Raw genomic sequence first — 27,165 nt, 5'->3', positions numbered from 1 at the left:
AAATTGGAGAGTTTCCAGGAAAGCCCAGACTATTTAAAATGGACTCCAAACTGCCAGAAGGTGTAAATCCTAATATGAATGAAAGACTCAGCAGACCTAAAGCTGTCCTCCCCAGCATAGCTTGAAGTCATGATGGGGGTATGGTATCCCGGCTCCTCTGGGATTTACTGAGCCTTCCAAGCCTAATTCACATGAGGGGTAAGAATGAGTTAAGACTCTTTACCAAGAACAAGAGACAGATATCTCTCCAAGAACAGAGAACAGAATAAATAAGGCGGGGTGGGCGGGGGGCAGGTGGAGGCCTGGAAAGATACAACATAATGTAGAGAATGAATTTTCTTGCAGTAGGTCCTAACTACTTGGGAGGCTGAGAATAAGCCTTGAATCATGTTTCAAGGCAAGACTGGACAGAAAAGTTCACAAGACATATGTTCACAGCAGCATATTCCTGTTATCCCTCCTTGGTGGGAGCCTGAGATTGAGAGGATCACAGTTCTAAGCCAATCCAAGCAGAGAGGAAACCTGAACATGGTGGCTTTACACCTGTGATCCCAACAAAGACAGGAAATCTAAAATAGGCAGGTCATGATGCAGGCACTGGCCTGAATGGGAACTGACCCTCTGTCTCCAAAATTGCCATTGAAAAACAGCTAGAATCATGGCTCAGGTGGTTAGAGTGTCAACCTAGCAAGCAGGAATCCCTGAGTTTAACCCTAGTACTAACAAAAAGAAAGAAAAGAAAAGAAAAGAAATATATTAAATATGGTGCATTGAGTCAACATCACTTAAGAAAGCTCAGTATTCTGGATGAGAAAGAATGCTTCATAAAAACACCCAGAGAAAGCAAAGGAAGCTGCAAGTTCCATTGAGCTTATTTTGGGGTGTTTCAACAGCTCTTAGCCAGGAAGTCTGAAGCAGGAAGCCACTGCCATTGGCCAGATGAGAATTTCTTTTTTGGGGGGGTGGGGGGTCCAGTTGTGGGGCCTGAACTCTGGGCCTGGGCGCTGTCCCTCAGCTCTTCAGTTCAAGGCTAGTGCTCTACCACTTGAGCCACAGTGCCACTTCCGGCTTTTTTCTTTTTGCTTATGTGGTGCTAAGGAATCAAACCCAGGGCCTCAGGCATGCAAGGCAAGCACTCTACCACTGAGCCACCTTCCCTGCCCCACCAGATGAGAATTTCAAGGGGAAGGAGGAGCTCATGAACTCTTGGATCGTGGAGTTTTGATGATTTATCCATACAACACCCACTGGACATATTACCTCCCACTGCATCCACTTATCATAACAATTTCTCTGAAGGAAACCCCATTTAATATTCTATTGATAATTGCTCCAAAATATATCTGAATCCTTTCTGGTCCCAGTGTGACAACCCTGATCAAAGTTAACACCCTCACTCACCTAGATTGTGGTAAAAGTTGCCTAGCTTTCAGTCCCAATTTTACAATGTCCAACCCCACACATAACAGCCAAAAAGATGGCTTTACATGGTTAAGTCAGATGGTTCCTGGCACACATGGACTTCTGGGTAAGCAAGCTCAGGTCTCTAGCTTCCTAAGACCTATCAGCTGCCTCTGCTCTGTCTACTTTACTATCTGAAAAAGGAGACTGCCCATCAGTCTCTTCTGTTCCTCAAACTAAGTCTTTCCCCCTTCATGGCCTATGTTCTACCTGTACGGTCCATTCAAATTACAGCTTCCAGAGCCTCTTCTGGTCATCCACAGCTTCAGGATATCCTCTAAATTACAGATCACTGCCTCTCATTGTCATTACTGTGGTGTAAGTCCCAAAGGATGTGTGTTTCTAACCCTTTCTTCTAAAGCCTGTGCTGGAATCCAGGACCTCAATAAAGATTTCATAAAATTAGATGAAATCATGACACAGACAGAAGAAACTTGGTATGGGAAAGTAGTCCAAATTGTAGCTGAAAACCTGAGTTTTAATGTCAAACAGACACAGATCGGAAAGCTTGCATGCAGGAATCCCATCTCTCTAGGCCTCAAGTACAATGCTTCCAGTACCATGGGCTAATTGTGCGCGCCCAGTTTGAGTGATCGGAGAATTAGCGATATGCCATGTGGCATGATTACTGGAGTGCACGGCACCAAATTTGTTCACTGGCATCCACAGCAACCTCCTCTTCTGGGGAGGAGGTGGAGGGACATAACCAAGGCTTAGAAAGAAGTGTGCACTACACCCAGGAAAGAGCAGAGTAGAGCAGAAAATCATATCACCATCCTCTAACTCGTAACTTGACAGACCCAAAAGAGCAAAATATTGCATATCACCAGGCTTGATCACACACTTCTACGGTCACCAGCACTCAGGAAGCTGAGGCAGGAAGATTGCAACTTCAAGGCCAGCCTGAGCTACACAGATGTTAACTCAGGGGGGAAAAAAAGAAAATACTAACGTAGCTGCGGCTCACGTGGTCAAGCGCCAGCCTGGAACAGAGAAAAACACTACAAATCATGTCATTTATTTATATATTCTGCTTTCTTCAAGAAAAGATGCAAACCTCACCTAGATTATGATTTTTTTGTGTGTGTGAGAAAATAAGAGGAAAGAAAGGGAAGGAAAAAATAAGAGCCGTAAGTCTCCTACTATTTGTTAGGCAGGCTTCAAACTGACCTCTGGGCTTCCCAGCGGCCAATACAGAACAACGCAAAGTACCAATCTAGAGCCTGCTAGGAGCACTTGCAATGCATTCAGGAGAAGATCTCACTTTCCCCATAGACAGAACTCTTCTTTGTCACATTCTTGCCAATTAAAAAAAAAAAATCTGCTTTCTCCTGGTCGCACATATTCTGAACTCAAACTGCTCAAGTTCAGAGTGTAATTATGCATTAGGTGCATATATGAAAATAAATGAGTGAAAACCATTAAAATTAATTTTAAAAATAAGAGTAATAGGGAGGATGAACTTGATCAAAATACATCAAAGTACATGATCAAAATATTTGATCAAAATACATCATCTGTATATCACAATGAAACTCCTTTATATTAATGCTTGGGTCCAAATGCCAAATCACTACTAGATGACTTAATTATTATTCCCTCCAAGACTCAGGTTATTCTTCCAGGAAGTACGAATAAGAAAATGGAATGACTGGGGGCCTGTGGCTTATGCCATAAGCCTCATTCCTCAGGAGGCAGAGATGTAAGGATCACTATTCAAAGCCACCAGGGGAGAAAAGGCCATGAGACATCTCCAATTAACCAGCAAAAAGCCATAAGTAGATCTGTGGCACAAGTGATAGAGTGCTTCCCTTGAGCGAAAGAAAGAAAGAAAGAAAGAGAATGAGAGAAAGAAAGAAAGAAAGAAAGAGAAAGAAAGAAAGAGAATGAGAGAAAGAAAGAATAAGAGAGAGAAAGGAAGAATCAGAGAAAGGAAGGAAGGAAGAAAGGAAGGAAGGAAGGAAGGAAGGAAGGAAGGAAGGAAGGAAGGAAGGAAGGAAAAAGAAAAGAAAAGGAAAGGAAAGGAAAGGAAAGGAAAAGGAAGAATAAGATAAAAAGCCCAGGGACAGAAAATAGACTCTGGGTTCAAGCCCTAGGACAGGCAAAAAAAGAAAAATTTTAATATAAAGAGAAAGAAAACAATTAACCAGATACTATATAACAATGTTCCATTTTAAAGGAGAAATTCTGCTACATGGTATCAAAATATGAGAATATCGGGCTTTGAGCACATTATGTTTAATGAACTAAGCCATTCACAAAGACATATATAAGGCGTGGTGACCCAACTCACCCCCTAATCCTAGTTACTCCTGAAGCTAGATACAAGTATCAAAGTTCAAAGCCAGCACAGAGAGTAAAGTTCACTTATCTCCAATTAACCACCAAAAAGCTGGAAGCATAGGTGTGACTCAAGTGATAGAACACCAAGCTTGAGCAGAAAAAGTACAATGTACTACCACTGAGTTCAAGCCCCACTACCAGCACAAAATTTAAAAAGAAAAGAAAAAGACACAATCCACGCGGACTAAGTAAGCTGGAAAAGTTACACTCACAAAACAAAAGAGAAAACTGGTTGTCAGGGATTAACAAAGAAGAGCATGGGGACTTGAGTTCCAGTCTCTTGCTGGGAATGAGCTCATGCTAGAGTGCTCGCCTTCCATGCAAAAGGCCCTTGTTTGGATTTCCAACATTGGAAAACAAGCTGAAAAGACTTCTAGAGGCAGATTATACAAGCCACAAGAATGTGATATCACACAGGAACTATATCTGAAATATATACATGTATCTGAAAATGCTTAGGACATTAGCTTTTATTTTGTAGTTCACTGGAATTAAAAATAAAATAACCCAGGCTGCTGGGCGCCGGTGGCTCACGACTCTAATCCTAGCTACTCAGGAGGCTGAGCTCGGAGGATCATGGTTTAAAGCCAGCCTGGGCAGGAAAGTCCGTGAGACTTAACTCCAATGAATCACCAGAAAACTAGAAGTGGCGCTGTGGCTCAAATGGTAGTGCATTTACCTTAAGCTGAAGAGCTGAGGAACAGCGCCTAGGCTCAGAGTTCAAGCCCCACAACCGACAAAAAAATAAAATAAAATAAAAACGGGCACTGGTGGCTCACACTTTAATCCTAGCTACTCTAAAAGGCTTATAACCTAGGACCAGAATTTGAATTCTTTTTTTTTTTTTTGGGGGGGGGGTCTGGTCATGGAACCTGAACTCTGGGCCTGGGCACTGTCCCTCAGCTCTTCAGCTCAAAGCTAGCACTCAACCACTAGAGCCATAGCACCACTTCCAGCTTTTTTCTTTTTGCTTATGTGGTGCTAAGGAATCAAACCCAGGGCCTCATGCATGCAAGGCAAGTGCTCTACCACTGAGCCACCTTCCCAGCCCCAGAATTTGAATTCTGCCTGGGCAGGAAAGTCAGTGAGACTCTTATCTCCAATAAAGGACCAGTACCAAAACACCAAAAGTGAAGCTATGGGTCAAGCAGTAGAGCAACAGCCTTGAGCAAAAGAAGCTCAGAGAAAGCACCCAGGCCCTGAGTTCAAGCCCCACTACCGCCAAAATAAATTAATTAAATAAAAATAAATTAATATGCACTCATAGGAGGAACTATAACAATTTAGATGTCTAATCCAGTGCTTGGCTCTCAGCAAGCCAAGAATGTCTTTTGTTCCCATGAATGGCATTTGGATTCATATTATATCACCACCCCCTGACTTCCTAGTCCCTCTCCCTCAGTACCACAGCAGGAAAACATCCCTAACCTTCCCTCTCTGGGAGCAAAGCCACAGTGGGTCAGAAGAGGAGGCAGGTCCTGTGCAGCTTCCTTCCTCTCAGTTGCTTTAGAGAAGCTGGGAACTCAGTTTTCCCTGCTTTCAGCATTGAGCACTTCTCTGTGAACTCTGCCACCCAATGCCACTAGCAATCAAAGTGTTTTCCCCAAAGCACAGCTGGAGAAAGAAGCCCCAAATTGGTCAGAAACTGAACTGACAACAAAGAGCTATCCTAGATGGCTACATAAAATCCAGTGAGGTCTTCTTAGTCTCTGTCCTCCCTTGGACACATCAAAGCAAGCTAAAATTGTGTGTGTGTGTGTGTGTGTGTGTGTGTGTGTGTGTGTGTGTGTGGTACAGTTAAAATCAGGGCTCTCCTTTGAACGAGGATAATATTCTAGAAGCCATGCAGCCTCACAGATAGTGACAGAATTCCTTTCAAAGCCCATGCATCATTTTGAATACCACAGATGAAATAGACAAAGGTCTATCTACATTTTTTTCAGTTCTGCCTTTTATACAAGCTTACTATCCCATTTCCACAGAGAAAATGATACAGGCAGCACAGGAGATCAGAAAGTATCATTTAAACAAGATTCACATCACCAAGAGGAGAAAAGTTAAGGAACAGCCAAAGAAGAAAAGACAGGGGGAGTAAATTTACAGAAATAACAACAAGCAATTCACAAGTGTATGACACATGACAGAAAGTGGTTTGAAAGAAGAAAAGTAAGATCTAGTATTTGATTTTTCACTAACTACTTCAGGAAGTGTGGATTATTCCACAGCATCTCCTAATTTCCTTGTCTGCCCTGTGTGTGTGTGTGTGTGTGGTGTGTTGTATGTGTGTGTGTCTTGTAGAGTTAGAATCCCCCTCCACCTTTCATGCAGAGCACCTTGAGTCTATTGGAAGGAGAATGAACTGAGAGAGCTTTGGATTCTAATCCTGAATTATTCCCACTCCCTGGCCCCCTGTTCCTTATCATGCTATAAAATAAAACAGATGAATAATCTCTCACTCCTTCCAATTTGACAAACCAGCAAATCTATACCATGCCCCTCATCCAACAAATGTATTCCTATCACACATGCCACACAAATGGCAAAGACCAACATATCTTTTCTTAAGTCCAGTCATAACTCTGCAAGGCAAAATCATCTCTCCCGAGTAACCACAAACATCTCTCTGGGCTTGTTGTTTTAGCCCTAGCAATTGCACAGATCCTGTCCCAAAATATCTCTCTTCCCAACCCAAGTGAAGTCTCACTCAGGTGGGAGGAAATATCTTAACAGTGTTTTCATATACAAATAGAATTTTTATCCCCCTCAGGCACATCTAGACATTTCTAGACATTATTATGAGAAGTACTCCCCTGGAAAAGTGGCTGTCCACACCCCAAATGAAAGGAGCCACCATTTCCAGAAATATCTCCCAATAACCATGCAAGTGAGTCCCAGGTCTTCAGACAGAAATGCTATTATTCTCTGTGGCAATAATGATATACTCACGTGAGGAGGTTAGGCACTCTTCCTCACTCTCTCTCTCTCACTCCCAAGCCCAGAACAGAACACAGCAAGGAGGTGGTCCCAAAGCCCAAAGAAGCACAGAACTGAGACATTCTCTCCTCTACTTCCAGAACAAGGGGCAGAGGAATGGGGGGGGGAGGAAGGGCACGGGGCGGGGGAGGGGGAGACAACTTGTTTCTGGAAACAAGAATTCAAATCCTGCTTCTCCTAAACCCTGAGTCATGTCCTTCAGTTCCAATAGATCACTATGGTGGGTAAACATTTCCAAATATGGAGAAGCACACTGGAAGATGTCAGAAAAATCACCCCTTCTCTCTCTCCTCTGGCACTTGAAGAATATGCCCCACTGAAGACAGAATTCCTTACAGGGAGTGAATTATTAACCCCCACAGAGGAGTCGCAACTATTCCACACCACTCTACTACAGAAAGCTCCCCCTACTATCAAGGAAGTAATTGATTTCAGAGCTTTAAAGTTCACCTTAGAAATGGGAGCATCCATAACACGATGAAACAACACCACAATATATTAAAGGGGAAAAGAGAATTTTGAGTGGTGTAACCTAAGCCAGTTGCTGAAAAATCTTGCTCAGGATAGACAGTTTCTAAAATAATTCCCCTCTACCCACAAGCCCTAACCCTCTTAGGCTCTGGGACCTCTCTGGACTTGTTGAAGTTGAGCTGTTCATCTTCAATTCCAGGCAGAGCATGGAGGGAGAGGAAGGCAGAGTGGATGCGCGGAGGAGGGAGTTGAACTACCACACTGAGGCTTCCCGGTGGTCCTCGTTCTCTGTCTTATTGGAATCTAGTTCTACTCTTCACTGTGGGTGTCAAGAACCTTTTACAGAACCGTCCCCCACTTTCTGACACTTGGCCTGCTTAGCAAGCTGTTTATCCTCACCTCAGGAAGAACTCAAGCTACCCACAACAGCCCTGGGCAAGGAGTGATGGCTGCAAATGCTCACCTCAGGTCCATTACTCATGTGGTACAAGCCAGCTCTCCTCTTGGAATTTACATAGTTCTCATCCACAGATTGAGTACCCAGCCCAAATCTACCCAACTAGGTGCCCTAAAAGCAGTTTCTACTTGCTCTATCCAAATTGTCACCTCATACTGACTTTGATGTCTTATTTTATATTTTAACAAGTATGGCACAAACAGATTTTTAGGGCATGTTTAATAAATGAAGGCAGATATGTGTGATGGTAAAAATAATTAAGGAAACAGGATCAAAGGAGCTACTACCACATACTAGAACACAGAACTCAGTACGGTGTTCTTACCACTGCCTCCCTTCCCAGGGGTCTAGAAGTTAGATCAGAAGAGAATAAGGGGATGAAGCTCATGGACTTCCTGCCAATTTCCCAACAGAAGTATTTCAGCAGAAAAAAGACAGAGAGATCCCCTGAGAAAATGGCTGCCTTGGGACAGACTGAGAATGCAAGGAGTGGGCCATGGGGAGAGATTCAAACACCAGAATGAAGGACTCACCTTGATGTTTTATTTTGCTAAGAGCATTTTAGAGGTCAGTTTCCACATCCACGAAGGGACCTTCCATTTCCTTCATATATGTGTGACTCTCTTCATCATGGTTACAGAGCACCTCTGGCCCAAGGCCTAACTGCTTATAAATCCCACCCATAACATCCCAAAAGTCAGAGATCATTATCTTCTACAGCTGCTAACTCCATCTTTCTACCACACAGTTCTTCCTTATATGGAACCAAAATCTGGCTGCCTGGCCTTCAACCTCCTGCTCTTCGTTCTGCTTCTTTGGACCATATGTCAACCAATGCCTGTCTCATTGGTTTGGAATTTTTGTAGGTGAATATGTATACAGAAACAAAGCTATCCCAGACCTCAGCCCTCCATCACCCCCGCTGTTCTTCTGATCATATCACATTGCTGACTGCTCATGCATTTGTTGCCAAATTGGAATCCATTCTTTTCATGGGTTTTCTGAGGTGTTACTGCTAAGCAACTGACTCAGCATATGTACTGCTAGCCATGTAGATTCACAAGACATAGCCTTTTAAATCCAGGAGGAGGGAATTCTTTAGCTCATTGAGAAACTAGGAAAGATTGACCTTTAAGACCTGTTTTTCACACACCTCTACTTCACTGTTCATGTAACATTCCCATGCTTTGTGGATGAATCTCAAGAGATGAGATCTCACTCCTTGGCAGGACTAGATTCCATTCCTGCCAGAAATACAACAGTCCACAGGACACTATTCCAAAGAACACTGAGAGATCTCAAAGAAAAGCAGTCTCATCAACACAATTCTCAAAATAACAACCCAGAGCAGTTGTGTCAATTACTAATCACAGGACTAGAAACTGGGGATCACTGACAACTCTAACACCCATAGGAACCTTATCTTTTTTTTCCTTTAAAAAAAGAAAGAAAAGTGCCCTGCAAAGGTAGCTTATGCCTGTAATCCTAGCTACTAAGGAGACTGAGATAAGAGGATCACAGTTCCAAGTCAGGTGAGCAATAAAGTCCATGAGACTCTTACCTCTAATTAACCAGCAAAAAGCCAGAAGTGGAGAAATGGAGGTGTGGTTCAAGTGGTAGAGTGCCAATACAGAGCAAACAAAACAAGCAATACCTTAAGTTCAAGCCCCATTACTAGCACAAAAAATAAAGGGAAAAAGGAGTGTCTTTTTCTTTCCAGGTTCTGATGCACTATTTGAATTCAAAGTCAATGTAATAAAAACAATGATCCTTACATTACATATGCGCTTTATATATTAAATGTTTTTCCAGATAGTCTCATTGAATTCAGCCTGACACACACTTTTCAGGTGACATTATTACCCAATTTGCTGAAAGGAAAACTTGGGCTCTGAGAAGTTAAGTACATATCCAAAATCACACCAATAGTAATAGATAAAAAGAATTTGGATTGACAGGCACCAATGGTTCCTAGCTACTCAGAAGACTGAGATTTGAGGATCACTGATCCAAGCCAGTCCAAGAAGGAAAGTGTCTATGAGACTCTTATCTCCAATAAACTAAAAAAAGAAAATAACTTTAAAAAAAAAAAGCTAGAAGTAAAGCAGTGGCTCAAGTGGTAGAATTCTAGCTTTGAGCATTAAAGCTCAAGGATGGTGCCCAAACCCTGAGTTCAAGCCCCAGGACTAGACTAAAAAGCAAAAACAGGGCTGGGAAGGTGGCTCAGTGGTAGAGTGCTTGCTTTGCATGCATGAGACCCTGGGTTTGATTCCTCAGCACCACATAAGCAGAAAAAGCCAGAAGTGGCGCTGTGGCTCAAGTAGTAGAGTGCTATCCTTGAGCTGAAGAGCTGAGGGACAGAGGCCAGGCCTAGAGTTCAGGCACCACAACAGAAAAATAAACAAACAAACAAACAACACATACACACACACACACACACACACACACACATACACACAAAGTGTGTCTAGGAGCTAGTCTACTTGAAATTGCAGTTCCAATTTCACTCCATACTGTTTGACCTCTGGCTGTTTGACTTTTCTAAACCTCAGTTTCTACACCTGAAAATGAGGGATTAAGATAGCAGCTCGGCCTCCCTCTCAGAGCAGTTATAAGGATCAAATGAGATAATGATAGAGAAAGCCCCCTGGAAAAGGGTAAGGCATTTTAAAAGTGTATGGGATTATTGTGTGATTACTTGCAAATGACTGTGCATTCCATTACAAACACAAAAAGCAGTGAGGTCACTCACAAGACAAAGAAACGTTAAGGCTCTGGGAATTAAAGACCAATGATTGAGGTTGGAAAGGGTTATGTCTACATGCTGCTCATTCTTGCAGTTCAAAGCCCAGGAGCAGCTGTCAGATTTTCTAACTCAAGTCACACATGTGTACCGGATGGCTCGAGACAAAATTGCCCTTTTCAGCTAAAAGCAAATGCTGGGCCAAAGGAGGTAATAGAGATGGACGTTTGGAAGAACCCCTGAGATTCTCAGTTCCGGAAACGTGACCTTCGATGTTTTCCTTGGAGTTGTTAGCAGCACAGGCTCCAGTCTTGCTGAAATAAGCCCATAGGGAAATAAACGTACAGGAAAGGAGCTATTTTCCAGAGAGTACTGAGGAAGCGCCCAAGCATGAATTAATCAAGGGCACAAGATATTTCAAGTTGCAGATACAAAAACCGATAGTAATCTCCAACCTATTAAATCTCTCAGCCCAGCTCACAGAGGCTCAGCCTGAGATTCTGGCATCAGAATTCAGGAACCCGGCAGTAAGGTAAGACAGCAGATGAGGCTTGTTTACATACCAGAAGGTTGGCCAAAGAGGTCCCAAGAACTCAGCGAGTGCAGGTACTGGTCTGGCTTCCTTCAGCCCTCTCCCAACACACGAGTGTTATCAGGATTCTCTTCAATCCCTGCAAGAGTCAAGTCATCTCTGTCATTGGTTAAGGAGCCTGATCCTCCCCAGAGATTCATTTCCAAGGCTGATAGCACAGAGTTCAACTCGGATTGTTTTCTGGTTTTCCTTTCATCATGTTTTCCTTGTGCTGAATACTTGAGAAAGGCACTAAATTAATTGATTCCATAGATGGGTGAGTACCAACTATGATGAATGTACTTGAATCTCAGTAATGCCACAGCAAAGGGGTGTGAACTACAACTTCCAAGAGTTCACAATCTTATTACAAGAAAGAGGCTGACCATAATAGAGGAAAATTGTGGTGAGGGAGTGAAAGGAATTCAGGACTAAAGGAAAGATTTTAACCTAGGCAATGAGAAGATAGTTACATCCAGGAAACTGCAAGGTAGAGTCAAGCTTAGTGAACATGGAGACCACAAGTGAGAGGTAAGCAAATGGATGGAGATAAATAGTAAGTGAAGCCCAATTGTTAAGTGACTGGGCTCTATTTCTAAAAGCAATCTTTTTTTTTTTTTGAAAACCAGAGCTCTGGTTGCACCATGGATGGAGTTAAAAACTAAGTTCTTTGGCTCATCATGGCTAAAAAACTATAATTCAATGAGTGTTTACTCTGTGCTTAGTATTATATGAGGAGGTTATAGTATATGTGTGCATACATACACACATAATCTCATTTAATCCCAGTAATAACCCTATGAGGTAGGCAGTCTCATTTCCATGTTAAATGATGATATGAAAACATAAAGAAAATATTAACATATAAGTCCTAGTGATAGTAAATAGTCCAGGATTAACTAAAACCCAAACGCCCTACACCAACCACATACTGTCTTACTTAAATCTTTCCCATTGCCCAGATGCTACCCCTTCTCATTTCTCTGAGATTAAATCCTCTATACATAACTCACATGCAACAGAATCACATGTGGCATTACTATTTTTTAAAAAATTGTTTTTCATTTCTGTCTTCCCACCAAGGTGCTCTCAAGCACCTTTGCCCTCAGCACTGTGTATACAGTAGACACTCAATAAGTACATGTATGTAGGAAGACTCTCTTTGTAGTTGGGCCAAGAAATAACACAAAACTCGCTATCATTTCACTCTTTTCTGTACAAGAATTAAAGCACTATATGCAAAGTTGCCAGGGTCAAAAGGGAGGCCACAGCTGGGTTGAGAGATGCAGATCAAGGACCCTGTGCATGAGGCAACCTGAGAGTTATGCAGTTACTCAGCGTCTCCATGACTCGGAAGGCCATGACATGGAAGGCCTCAGAGGAAGGTAAGCAGATCACACATTTCCTTTAAAAAGTAAAGAAGGCAGTCCCATCAAAATGATGATTTGGGCCCAAGGAAGTTCATCCAACAAGCTGTCAGAATTAAAGGGGATCCAGACTAATAGCTTCAGTCCACTAACATCTCACCACTTTGTGGCTAAGTGTTAAGCCAGTTTGTTTTACAGTCTTCATAAAAAGAGGTGTTGGGCTATGGCAGTGATTTTCAAACTCTTTTTGCAGCAATATTTTTCTCTAAAGTGACTGCTTAGAGGTGCTTTGCTGATAAAGTAGGTATAAGCAGAGCTGCTCAGCAGGCTTGAGAGTTCCTTCCTGTTCCCTGCTCTACTTTTTCATTTCTTTTGGTACCCTAACCCCAAGGTCACCCTGGGAGGTTTTAACAGTCAAAGGGAGGGCAGCTTAAAAGCCAAACAGCTCTTCAAAGTACCTTTCAGCTCTGATTCCAATAATTCTCAAGGTCTGGGACAGACCTCCTTAACTCGCAGCCCTGCAACACTAGTAAGACAGGCAATCCATGTTCCCCATATTGTAGCAAAAGAGAAAGCGATCAGAATTAGAAAGTTTGGACTATAATCTATTTATGGTCCATGTACTCTCAAATAAGATATTTAAATCTCGCTAAACCTGTTTTCTCATCCAGAAAATGGGAAGTATTATTTATCTCCCTTAAAAGGCTTTTATGAGAATTAACTGGCTTAACAAATCAGCACAATACCACAATAAATGCTGTATTATGATCACTCTGACCGTAAGTTGGACTTGGTCCACACATGGAGAGGCAGGTAGCTATGTGCAGAGAAAGATGTTGCTCAGCGACTCACTGGGACCCATTTCTCTCTCTTTCTCTAATGTGCATGTCCAGCCTGAACAAACAGTTGGACAACAATAAAGAAACACACTTTGTTTCCCAAATTCTCTACATCACATCTTTGAAAAATCCTAAGGTGTGTCTCTAGACTCTTCGGAACTCAGGGCTATCTCTGAATCCATCAACCAGGATGGCTGAGGGTGGAGAAAAATAGTCTTAAAGAAAACCACTGCTCCCAAGTCTGGAGATCCATACTGCCTATACCTGCATCCAACCAGCTGAGTGATCTGAGCTTCAATTACCTTGTTAGTAATTGAAGCAAAAACCCAAACCTACCACAACAAGACACTATATAGAACAAAGTAGTTAATGAGCACATTCTCTTTTCACGATGCAATGTATATTTAACCCCTTAGGAGTATTCTGTGTCTGGTGTGTGATCAATAGTATCTTCACTAAACAACCCTTCTACTAAATCTGGTCTCACCAATTACCACTCCATAAGCATCCACAGCATAATTAAGAAGTATTTCTATTTTTATATTTCTATTTTGACACAGCTTCACACACTTCACCTTTTTAAATGTTTATCAGATATAACCATAACACCCATTTCACAAATGTTATAGTTGAATATCTGAACAAGAAGCTACATGCGAGCCCTTGGTTCCAAGGCCTCTCTCCCCCACAGCAGAGTGCAAGTAAAGCACTACTAGAAAAGATGCCTTGGGGGCCCAAGGACAGGTCATCATATGACACTGTTCAAATCACCTTCTCCTAACCACAGTTTCTTCATCTACAAAATGAGAATTCTCAAACCACATATACTTCTGCACATTCCTTTCTCTCCCCAGGGAAGATCCCAGAAATGAGAACTAGAGAAACTAACAAGGCCATGTCTCACATGCTGTATTTGAATACGCTTGGTCAGTGCCATCCCTGAGCTTCCCCTCCCAACCTCCAAAGCCATCCAAAAAGAAAGAAGAAGGACTGACCAGCATATGGAAAGGTCACCACAACCCCACAGTAGCACAAGGAACAATGAGCGGCCGCCATCACCACACAGACCAGCAAGCCCCTCCCCCAAAACAACTGCAGTCATGGTCACAGCGCATGAACCTTGTCAGCAAATTGCTGGTTTGATTGGCAATTAATAATAAGCTCAAGATGCAAGAGCATTAACTCAAACAACACAGGATGCTCCCTGCTTATCTCCTGGCTTCTAGGTTTCAAAAGGCAGACTACTGGAAGAATCTATCTTTCCCCCAAGCTTCTCAGGACAATTGTGTCTTTCTTTAGTGTAACATTAGTGCTTCAGCCTGACCACCATGTTTTCACTTTGATGACAGGCTAACTCCTGCCCCTTGTTGTATTCTCCTAAAGTTGAAATGGTGACTGCCAGCCTCTCCCAAGATCCTAAATCTGGCAAAAAAAAATCCAAGTATCTGCTTAGTCCAGCTTTCCTGTGAACCACAACCTGTCTGGGGCAATTATCTCTCAGAAACCATTAGTGATGTCTGCATAGTACAGGACAAGATAAGGGTAGGTTGATGTGCTAGAGGATTCTGCTCCAGTCTCTTAAGGGGCTTCCCAATGGTGATAGCATTAAGTCTCATGGCTTTATTGAATAGCTCAAGCTTCCCCACAACCTATGTGCAACCTTCAATTGCCAGTATAACCTCTCTTGCAATGCCACACATTTTTGCTTTTTTCAGCCTGAACTTCCAGCTCATGTTACCCACTTTGACCTGAAACCTTTCTAGTCTTCAAACCCAAATATCCAAACCCTACACTTATATCAAGTCCTACTGGTAGTTCTCAAAGAGACTGCCCCTTGGAGGAAGACAGTTACTTATCTGCAGTGTTTCTTGTATTATAGGATATCTAGCACCCTAGCCATGACCTCTAAATGCTTGACCTCCACTCACTAATACAAAATAAATACTCTGCCACATTTTCAAATGCCTTAAAGAGATGGTACTGCCTCCAATGAGAATTAATGGACTGTGGTCACCTTGTATAAAACTCTCTCATTCTTAGCATAGTATGAATAATCTCTCTTTCCTGGATCTGCTTGGCCTGCTATATATGATAGTGACTATTATCATTTTATTATTTTTACTATATACTTGTTCCCCATCCCAACAGACACTCAATGGAAGAATCCATGACTTAGCTCTCCCCACAATACCAAATCAAGCTCATAGTGAATGTTTAATAAAAAAAAAATTAGAACAAATTATATAAAGTGTAGGGCACGGTGGTGCATTCCTATAATCCATAATGTTCCTACTCTAGAGGTAGGGTAATGGTTTGAGGAAAGTTGGAGCAAAGTTAGCAGAAGACCCAGTCTGAAAAACAAACTGAAGGGGAAAAAAAAGTAAGAACAATCATCATATGTCATAACTCATAGGAGGAAATCAAACCAAACTGAAAAATTACAAATCAAACGCTCTTATCAAAACCAAGAACTCAGTTTAGAAGCTCAAAGTAAGTTTAACAGTCTACTCTTTCAGGATCTTAAATATATTAATTTGAATACAGCTAAGTAGATTATGATTAATTACGAATGCAAAGTATGTCAGGATAAAATTCCTGGGACTTGCAAAGTGGGAATTGTGAATTGTTGGGATACACATATTCTCTCAACAGGTTCAATCAGAATCTACTTTCGCCCTCTAGAGTGCCATCTACCATTTAGAGGCTCTGCAGAATCCGAAGACTAGAACTAAAGAATGCTCACACTCCCTAGAAAGCTGGTAAATGAGGCCCCACCAGTGAGGTGTACTTGTGTGAAATCTCAAGGCAGAAGTGAAGCTCAATCTTCCTGCTGCTCTTCCTACTAGCAAACTATGCCAGAAAATGGGAAGAGTCAAAAAGCCACCCCACTCAGCAACCCAGCACCCCATCACCAGCCTCAGCAACAGGGAGACAAATTTCAAGGCATCCTATTCTTACTTACCTCAATTCTCAAAGCCAACAGCCCTGATGTGGCCTTCTGGCTCATACAGTGCCAGCTTTTCTGAGTATTTTTTTCAGCATCTCTTTACCCTGAATGAATTCCTTTCTACTTAGATTATATACAATGCTTTCTTTGGATTTAGTCCTGATAGATGTAAAAGGGGAAAATGTCGGATCAACTGACTGATTACATAGTCCTCTATTTCTTATCTGCCCCAAACCTGCTTCTCTGTTTGTCTTTCTCCATTTTTATGACCATCTCCACTGCTCTGTGAACGAAGGAACAATATCTCATCTGCTACAACTACTGACACAGACTTAGAAGTTTCAAAGTGACCTAAGTAACAAGTATAATAAACTAATCAGAATTACACAAATGAGTATACAGTCAGCATAAAACCCAAGTCCCATAAAGTAAAGCATAAAACGTTACTGACTGCATTCCTTGTTTACCAGATTTGCGCTTCACAGGCATGCTTGCTGCATACCTGGCCCATCTAGCCCCATAGAGCCCCAGAGCACACAACTCAAGAAATGCCTAGTCCTACCTTCTCTTCTTTGCTAAAAGAAGCCTGTAGCACACTGTGTTTTCAACAGTCACCCTGGCAATATGTCCAGTTCCACTTGCTCTCTTTGAAGTTTCCTACTTTGTTATGGTTCAATATCAATCTCCCCTCCCCAGGACCATCGGGAACTTTGGAACAAGTCCAAGCAATCGTGTGTATTGTAATGATTCAGCTTCTATCTGCTAGCTCACTCTCAGACTCTTGTTTCCCTCATGCCCTCTCGTTCTTTCTCTCATGTCTATATATTTGCCTCTGTCTCTCTAGGTGTCTCTATCTCTATCTTGGCCTCTCTCCCTCTCTCTTTTGTTCTCTGTCCCCCCTCCTCTCTCTCTCTCTCTCTCTCTCTCTCTCTCTCTCTCTCTCTCTCTCTCTCCACTTCTTCTCTTCTCTTCCTCTTCTCCTTTCAAGGCTTGCCATGTAAAATCAGACACCATGCTATGAGGAAGTCCAGGCCACACACAGAGATACCTATAGGTGTTCTGACTTGGTAAAGTTCTTAGCTGACTTGTGAGTGGTCATTTAGGAGCCTGTAGCACCCAGTCTTTAAGTATTCTAGCCAACCCCTCTTCACTCTGAGGAGAAAGGAAGGACACAATGCCTCAGGATGATTCCTACCCAGAAAAATCCATGGGCATAATAAATGGTTAAACATTCCAATTAAGCTTGGGAGCAACCGCTTGCATAGCAATAATCAACTAATGCCCACCATTTCTTTCTCATCCAGTATCTACTGTGAACATGCAGCCCTGCCTTCCTCAACTGAAGACCATGTTTTTCATGGACATTGATTTCTCCAGGTTGTCAGTGATGGGCAGAAAGCAAGTGCAGGGTTGTAACAAGTATGGAATGCACAAAGTTAATGAAGGAAAACAGAGATAAATATGAACACAACTTAACAGCCTGCTGTGTCTACTGAGGAAATGTACATAGGAATGGGACCTCGCTGGGCCTCTGTTTCCTCATCTGTAAGAAGGATGTGATAGTAATGCCTGACTGATGAGAGGTTTCTGAAGATGAAATGAGAACATGGCTGAGGGCCACCCCACCCAGGGCCTGTAGCATCAGGTACTAAAATACACCATGCAGACACCTTAGTAGCTCTGGCTGACACAGTACTACCACCTGCAAGTCTGCTGTAAAGCACAATTGCCACACTTTCTTACTCAGCATGGAGCCCCAGGCCTCAGACAGAATAGGTAGTTAAGAAGCATTAGTCCATGCTATGGTCTAATCAAAAAGGTCCTATCATTTCAACGATGTAAGCTACAATTGCTGAGAGTAGGATCCCTGAAATCTCTGGCTTGGGTTTAATTCCCAGCTGTCAGAACTTGCTAGGAGCCTAAGACCAGTCATCTGACTTCCCTGAGCATGTGTCCTTATATACAGAATAAAGTCATCAAGAATACCTTCCTCAAAGGTTTGTTTCAAGAATTAGAAGAATCATTATGAATTCAGGAGATCGAATAGTGAATGCACACACTAAGCAGCACAAAACATATAAAACTATGAGGAATCTCAAGACATGGGCATTTGCCTTAATATTTCTAAAGAGGAAACTGAGACCCAAAGAGACTATAAATTGCCCAAGGTCAGACATTCATTGAGCAAGGGAAAAGAAGTGGGATCCAAATTCAACTCCTTGGCCTTCTACCAAATCTAAAGCTCTTTACACTTCAGCATCCTCCTTCCCCGTGAAACCTCTAATGGGGGGGGGGGGGAATGTATTTAACTAGAAAGGGAAAAAAAAGCAGCCCAGACATAACAGGGATGTACCTTGGGAGCTTTCTGGGCATCACAGGATGATAAGGCCAATGTCATAAGCCCTGCCTTTCAGCACAGTCAGCTCCTATGGGTAAAATTAGCTCAGCTCTGCTCCAGTGCTGCCTGGAGCCCTAAGGCAAAATTCACCCCAGGCAAAGCACGACCTCACCTGACCCTCACTCTCAGGAAGGGTCCCTCATGCACCTCATTAGGGCCTGAGATGACTCATTTTGCTCTTTCCTGTCTCTGCCTGCTGAGGTCACCTCTCGATATCCAGAAAGGTGGCTCCAAAGGAGAATTAAAAATGCAAATGCAAGCATCCACTCTGTTCCTTTCCTCCAAGGCAGCTCACAGGCCAGGACTGTGGTGCCGGCCTGCCTGCTCTGCCAGTGGTGTGCTAAGGGAAGAAAGCTCTCCTGAGTTCTATAACTGACTTAGGGGCAAACAATATATACTAGCCCTCCCCAATTTACTCTGCTGACAGGAATGGCCAAGGGACAAGCCTCTCAGCACCATTGCCTGTAGAACTCAACACACTGATAGTGGCTATTCTGTACCGTCCCAGCCAATACCATGTCACCTTTTCTAGCCTCTCCTTCACTCCACTCCCACTTGGCTGGGATTTCCATCCCAACTCCCACAATGCCTTATTTCTGCCCTGTATTGTGTGGTATTTATTTGTTCCACAAATATGTCTTGCACACCTATTTTAGACCTGAGGATTCAGAAATGCAAAGAACGACTCTTACACTCAAAGAAAGGCAGCCACGTTCAACAAACAACAAAATGGAGGAAGTGGAGATAAACAGAGGCTACCGGAGTTTGGGGTGAAATTTCTAAAGGGCTTGACTGCACCCAGTGAAGGTGGTCAGTGGAAAGATGTTTCAGACAAGAAAAGAATTATGTGTTAAGTCATACAAGCTATAAAGAATGTACATATACCCGTTGCAACAATGAGAAGTACAAGTTGTCATGTGGAAAACGAACTTTACAACTTTGGTGGGGGGGGGGGAACATGGGGGGGCGGGGGGGGGGGGCTGGGAAGGCATGTGAAGGGTAAACAAAGGAGGAGGCTGCAATGCTTGATAAGAAATGTACTCATTATCTTGCCCATGTAATTGTAACCCCTCTGTACAGTATGTTCACAATAAAAAATAAAAATAAAGAATGCACATATATTCCTGGATCACAGAGTCACCTCAGAGACTAGGGAGAAAAGGATAGGAAGAAGCAGGAGCCATATTGCTTATTCCTTTTCTCCTCCCCTACCTCTTAGTACATACAAAAGATTTTTAGATTTTAGCCTGGATGGAGAAATCATTGAGGGATCTGAAAACTAGGGGCATGGCATGAACAGATTGCTCATTTAGATTACCACCCTACAAGAACAGAGAATACAACAGATATAGGTATTAAGTGAACAAGGCCAGTTTAGAACACTGGAGATTCAGGAGAGAGGTGGAGGACCTGACATGAGGAGGGAGAATGAAAAGGAGGTGACACCAGGGCTGACTCAGTAAGATCTGAGAATAGGAGAAGCAAAGGTAAGGAAGCATCTAGTCCTAGTTTGCAGGCCTGAATGACAGAGCAGATAGATAAAGGGGTTATGGCTCACCAGAGTGATAATGTTCAAAGATACACTGTCTCAAATAACAATATTTCCAGGTAGAGTGTCCAAAAGCAATTATACGCAAGAGCCTAGAACTCAGGAGTTCCAACCAGATAACCATTAGCACCATGACAGGAGCACAAGCATAGAAAGATGACAGAAGACAAAGCTACACACTTCCTACATCCATGGGATGTGAGGACAATCAAGGACCAGCAAGCAAACCTTGAGGAGAGGCCAAAAGGGGAAAGGCAAAAGGAAGAGTGCCAAATAAGAGGAGGGATAAACAGTACCAGAGAGGACAGATAAGAGTAGTTCTAAAAAAAGATTTGACCATTGAGTTAATAAACCAAAAGAAAGCCTTGGTGTGGTGGTTTGTTTCTGTAGTTTCAAAACTTAGGAGATTAAGGCATGAAAATCACAAGTCCCAGTCTAGTCTGGGATATGGAGAGATAATATCCTGTGTCAAAAAAGGGAAAAGGGCCAGCCATCAGTGGCTCATGCCTGTAAGATTAGCTACTAGGGAAGCTAAATTCTGCAGATCCAGTTTGAAGCCAGCCCAGACAGGAAAAGTTCATGAGACTCTGATCTCCAATTTATCACCAAAAAAACAGAAGTAGTACTGTGGTTCAAAGTGGTAGAGTGCTAGCCTTGAGCAAAATTGCTCAGAGACAGTGTCTAGACCCTGAGTTCAAGCCCCAGGACCCCCCCCCAAAAAGTGGGAAAGGGAAGGAAAAGTAAGGGAGGAGGTAAAGCACCAATGGCTCACACCTAGCTACCTACTCAAGAGGCTAAGATCTGAGAATGAAGACTCAAAGCTAGCACTGAAAGAAAAAGTCCACAAGACTCTTATCTCCTATGAACCACCAATAAAAGCTGCAAGTGGAACTGTGGCTCAACTGGGAGAGCACTTAGCCTTGAGCATCAAAGGTCAGAGACAGTACCCAGGCTCTGAGTTCAAGCCCCAAGAAGCGAAAGAAAGAAAGAAGGAAGGAAAGAAAGAAAGAAAGAAAGAAAGAAAAAAAGAAAGAAAGAAAGAAAGAAAGAAAGAAAGGAAGGAAGGAAGGAAGGAAGGAAGGAAGGAAGGAAAGAAGGAAAGGAAAGGAAGGAAGGAAGGAAGGAAGGAAGGAAGGAAGGGAGGGAGGGAGAGAGAAAGGAGAGAGAGGGAGGGAAGGAGGGAGGGAGGGAGGGAGGAAGGAAGGAAGGGAAAGGAAAGAAAGAAGGAAAGGGGGGCAGAGAAGAGGCAGAGAAGATGGCAGTGGCAAAGGAAGATGAAGACAGAGATAAAGGCAGGGAAGAAAAGAAGGAGGACATCACCATTATCAGACAAGTGGCTGTAAGGACTTAGCTATCCAGATCTCCCTTCCTTTACCCAGAAACTTCTAGACCAAGTTGATCCACGAGAATCAGTACACAGAAGGCACATAATCATTAACTTTCTAACAGTCACAATTTGAAAAGAGGAGAAATTAACACAATCATATATTTTATTTAATCTAATATATTAAAATAGTTCAAGAAGTAACCCACATAATATAATTTATTAATAAGAAATGTCTAAGCCTTTGAAATCTGGTGAGGATTTTATATTGACAGAGCATCTCAATTTGGGCTAGCCACTTTTTAAATTCTCAACTGTCTTGCTGCCATCCTGGTTTAATGTTAATGAATCAGGACTTAGCATGGTAACTGGCATGCTGTGTATTTTTTTTTTTTACTGTGATGAAATGAATGGATGAATGGGACAATAGATGGATACAATGTCAATTCATTTCAAAATTAATAAACTCTCCACAGCTTTGTTCCTTCAATTGTGCTTTAGGTTTCCAGTCTTGGGTTATAGTATAATATTAATAGCACATCAATTCATTTCTTCTACAGTCTGTGACATTCTAGGGCAAAACAATTCAGTCAGAAGGAACTACCATTCACACAGATGTTATACAGCAATTTTCTTCTATGAGCCTCAATTTTCCTTACCACAAATGGGTATACACCTCCAATTTCTGTTACTAACCACAAATATACCCCTTCCTATCTCTGAGTGTCAGCCTTTCCTCTCTTTCTTAGGCAGGTGTGGGACAAAGTCCAGACCTCACAGCTGGAGCCAACCACATTCTCATGTCTGCCAAGCTCTGACCTACTTCCCAGTCAGACACAAGCAGGTGATGCTGGTACTGATTCAGCAAAGTTTTTCTTTTTCCTTTTTTCTCCTAAGTCCTCTTGGAGATGGAACATAATGCAGAGTCATGGAGTCATGAAACTGGAACAGAAGCTCTACCGAGCTCAGCCCTTCCTATAGAACACTCTTCTTTCATAAATGTGGGGTCAGTATTCCGAAGACTGGAAGTGTCAAGCAAAAATACATCCTCCAAATTCCCCCAAACATTTTTTTTAAAAAATCAGCATGGTCACAATGGCACCCTAAGAAAGGCTTTTCCTTGCTCCTCCCTGATTTCAGAAATTACTCTGAATGCCATGGAGTTTCAACTCTTCCTGATTCCATTCAAGATGATAACTGGTTTGAGGAATTTTTTTGTTTCTTGGATTTTTGCTTTGTTTGCTTTGTGCTGGTACTGGGACTTGAACTCAGGGCTCCAAGCTCTTTTTTTTTTCCACTATCACTTGGGTCTCATTTATATTTCCAATTTTTTGCTGGTTAACTGGAGATGACAGTCTCTTGGATTTATCTTGGATGGCTTCAAATTGCAATCCTCAGATTCAGCCTCCTGAGTAGCTAGGATTACAGGCATGAGCCACCAGCACCCAACTAGATAAAAGTTTTCTTTCTACCAATAAATGTACCACAGTAGAATAGAAAGGTTCCTTTATTTCTATACTTAGAAGAAAGCACATTGCAAACATGCCAAACTATAAGAGGGGTCTAAAGAAGAGAATAACAGATAAGAAGTAAGTTGCTATGGTGTCTACAATTGATTCTGCACATTATTTGAGTCCACTATCATTCTCTCCCATCTTTCATGTTAAAATGGGACTCATGGTGCTGGGCACCAGCAGCTCACACCAGCAGCTCAGGAAACTGAGATCTGAGGATCACAGTTGGAAGCCAGCCAGGGCAGAAAAGTCTGTGAGATTCTTTTCTCCAATTAACTACTCAATAAAATGGAAGTGGCACTGTGGTTCAACATGGTAGAGCACTAGCCTTGAGCAAAAGAGCTCAGAGACAGTGCCCAGGCCCTTAGTTCAAACCTTACAACTGACCAAAAAAAGGAGGTGTGGGGAGGGAGAACTAGTGGACCACATTTTGTTCATGCTGTTATTATTCTAAATCTGTGTGTCTCATCATCATCTCCAGGACAACATTCTCATCTATTATGCAACATAACTAGACTGTGAGTCACTAAGGTCAGGATTTTTCCATAGGGCCACTGAGTATCTTTCCTTCAGTGTGTGGTGAGCATGCATCAGTGAATCCTAAACGTTTTCAAAAACAAGAATCCCACATTTCTGCAGTGATATCAAACAGATACACAAAAACCATACTGTAAAGGTTGCCAGAATGGTTTTGTAATGTTTTAAAATGTTTTCCATCAGATTCCTAATGTAATGCTATAGGACAACCATGAAACACTAAGCCAGCCTTATCCAGAGAGGCTTCCCATGACGACAGATCTCTTCACACTGGTCCCTGTATTCCAGGAGCTGTCAATCCTGAAGTCCCTTCCTGTCACTCCATGTGTAGAAGCAGTTGTAGGCCTTGTAGAATATTCTCAGTGGGAATGTTTCTATTTTCCCTTCCAAAAAAAAAAAAAATCACTGAGAAACAATTAAGAGGCAATCACACTGAATAATGCTTGTCCAAAAAAAAATTATCACATCAAGTTTTTGGGTGATAAGAGCCTGAGTCAAGGCATAAGCACTGCCCCAGTGGACTCCTTTCAAACAAGTGATACTCTCTAAGCTGAACTACATTTGCAATGAGTCAAAATGTATCTTCCTAAAGCTGCCAAGAAAACCACATGTGCTGATTCCAAGGTACTGCTCTTCTCCCAGTTCCTTTTTTTTTTTTAATTTTTTTGGGGGTCCGGTCCTGGGGCCTGAACTCTGGGCCTGGGCACTGTCTCTCAGCTCTTCAGCTCAAGGCTAGTGCTCTACCACTTGAGCCACAGCGCCACTTCCGGCTTTTTTCTTTTTGCTTATGTGGTGCTGAGGAATAGAACCCAGAGCCTCAGGCATGCAAGGCAAGCACTCTACCACTGAGCCACCTTCCCAGCCCCTCTTCTCCCAGTTTCTACTGTTCCTTTCCAAACACCTGCCCAAAAATTATTAACGAGGAATGCTAGGTGATCCCCACTAAAACTCAAGTGTAATCAGTGAAATATGTCCTCAAAAATGATGATAGTAAGCATGCTTCTGAGACAAAGTAATGTCAAAGATTTAATGCATAAAGATGTTCATAACAGTGTTATTTATGAGTCGAATATGGGCAACAGTCCCTATCAAGAATATGTGAATGATTAAAATTTTAAAACAGCACATCCATTCAGTGGATATACTCACTAAATACATGGGAAATAGAAAATAACCTGAGAATATTTATGAATATTCCATGGAGAAAAGCAAGCAACCCTGCCTAGTAAAAACAAATATGGAAAAGACTGCTAAGCCCAGTATGATGGCACATACCTGTAATGTTAACTACCAGACCAGGCAAAAAGACAGCCTGGTCCTTGGGAAAGGCACTGTGGTGAGAAGTGATAAAAACAAGAAATCCTTGCTTTACCATAAGTACTTCTGGATTGCATTATTATATTTTCCATGAGCACTATCAAGCATCTTTTAAAATTAAGAAGAAATTATTTCAAACTAAAAAGGAATCACTGCAAGTTACATGACCCAGAGGTCTCAAAAGTCAAACATAAACAGGATTTCTTGGGTAAATAATTACAAAAGGTCACAAGGTTCCCTTTGAAAATCACTTGTCCCTCTTGGAAGAACTTCTCCCTTCTTCCCTCTCTACTTTGTTTTTTGTTGTTGGTTGGTGGGTTGATTGGCTGGTGGGTTTGATTTTTGTTTTTATTTTTGGTGCCAAAAATGGGGCTTGAACTTGGGGACAGGGTGCTGTCCCTTAGCTTTTTTATTTACAGTTGCCCCTCTACCACTTGAGCCACAACTCCAGTTCTGGCTTTTTGGTGGTTAAAAGATTCGAGTCTCACAGACTTTCTTTGTCTAGGCTGGCTTTGAACCATGAGCCTCAGATCATTGCCCCCTGAGTATCTAGGATCATAGGCATGAGCCACTGGAACCAAGTCCTCTTTTCACATTCCTAACATCCTCCTACACAATTTTAAACATTCTGCCTTTAAACACTCTTTGCTGGCCTGAAAAAAAAATTTTTAAGCAATCCCTAATGAAAACTTAAAACTGTAAAGAATCCCCAAGGAAACCACTCCAATGACAGACAGCTTGGGTTGTACAGCACTTCTGCACAGAGCATACCAAGGCCTAGAGGTTGGAGCTATATTTAGCAGCTTCTGGGCAGACAACAAGGACTCCTGTTCCCTGGAAAGGAGGTAATTAAAGGTGGCAGATTTAGGCCTGAGGTGGTGAGACTCAAGGATCTGTGGCTCCAGGCAATCCCAACCTGTACCCAGAATGAGGAAATGGGAGCCCACAGGCCTGACATCCATTCCTAAGCCATCTTCCCCTCCCAGATTCCTGAAGCCCAGAGGATGCCATTCGCCAGCCTGATCACTTCTTTCTTCCGACACATCAGATCCATTTACAAGACATCTACCATGTGCCAGGCAGCATGATCAGTGATATAAGAGTAGAGGTGAATCAGACTAGAGCCCTGACCTCTGGGAGTTTACAGGTGATAGAGGTGCAAAGAGAGCTAACATCTATCATGAGAGAAAAACTGGTCTAGTTTATGAGCACACAGGAGAAGGCTGATGCCTGCTGGATTCCTGGAAGACACCCCACAAGTTATGTAGAGGCTGCATCTGAAGCAACCGAAATGATTTCAACCTAGGAAGGTCAGGTGGCTTTCTAGAAAGTGGAAACTGTAGCCAACTCTTGAGCACACAAGAAGACAAGATACTGACCACTGTGGACCGAGTACGAGCAAGCAAAGAAAGGGAGTGTTCATGTCTTCCAGATCTTTGGTTTATTGGTTATATTATGTTTTGTTTAGACAGAGTCTACATACAGGTCAGCCTCAACCTCATGATCCCCCTGCCTCTGCCTCCTGAGTGTTTACAGTTGTGCACACCTGGCTCGGCATGGATTCTTGACACACATTCTCTCCAGTTTTGTAGTTCTTGTCCTAGAAGGTGAGAATAGTTCCTACCCGCCTTTTACAGATTAAAACAAAAATATGAAACTCTGGTAGAAGAAACACCTTTCTTAAAATCAAAAACTGTAAGGCCACAGAGCATAAATATAAAAGCAAGTCTTAGTGCCCCTCTGCCATCAAAAAGACTGGAAAGGAAGGCACTGCTTTGAACAGACTTAAGAAGACAAGACCGTAACCCCATGCAGACATGTATCAAAGATTGGAACTGCACTCTGGTGGACTTTTTGAGGTCTCCAGATTTCACACTACCTACTATACTAGGTTTGAAATGCTCTCTCCTTTCCTTCTCCTCTTTCTTTTCCTCTCCCTCTGCTCTCCCTCTTCTTCACCTTTTCTCTTCCTTTCTTCCCCTCTCCCTCTCCTCTCCCTGCCCTTTCTCCTTGTCAACATCTAAAGCCTATCAACACATTCACCTCTACTTCAATGGTCCACCTTCCAGGTGTACTTCAGGTGAACTCTAATCTTTGAAAGCTGTCCCTGATCACTCCAGCTATAGAGACCACAGGCAAATTCTTATTGAGCCAGAGAAAGCATCCCTGCTATTTCTCTAACTCCAATATATATTTGCCAGTCCTAGGGCTTGAACTCAGGGCCTTGGCACTGTCCCTGAGCTTCTTTTGCTCAAAGTTAGCACTCAAGTGGTAGAGTACTACCCATGAGCCAAAGCGCCACTCCCAGTTTTTTCTGTTTATATGGTTCTGAG

The 27,165-nt window shown here is 42.5% G+C and overlaps 1 protein-coding gene across 3 annotated transcripts in view; it reads right to left on the bottom strand.

The window, feature by feature from the left end:
- Lpp (LIM domain containing preferred translocation partner in lipoma) overlaps nt 1-27,165 on the bottom strand; it is a 694,475-nt gene that overhangs the window by 643,277 nt on the left and 24,033 nt on the right. For all 3 annotated transcript variants that reach the window (XM_013019488.1, XM_013019487.1, XM_013019486.1), the window contains exon 2: nt 11,033-11,140. The gene's annotated coding sequence lies outside the window, so the exon portion shown is untranslated. The remainder of the gene's footprint in view (nt 1-11,032; nt 11,141-27,165) is intronic.

The sequence above is a fragment of the Dipodomys ordii genome, unplaced genomic scaffold (genome assembly GCF_000151885.1).
Source record: "Dipodomys ordii isolate 6190 unplaced genomic scaffold, Dord_2.0 Scaffold45, whole genome shotgun sequence".
NCBI classification, from domain to species: Eukaryota; Metazoa; Chordata; class Mammalia; order Rodentia; family Heteromyidae; genus Dipodomys; species Dipodomys ordii.
This window is presented reverse-complemented; position numbering and strand designations above follow the sequence as displayed.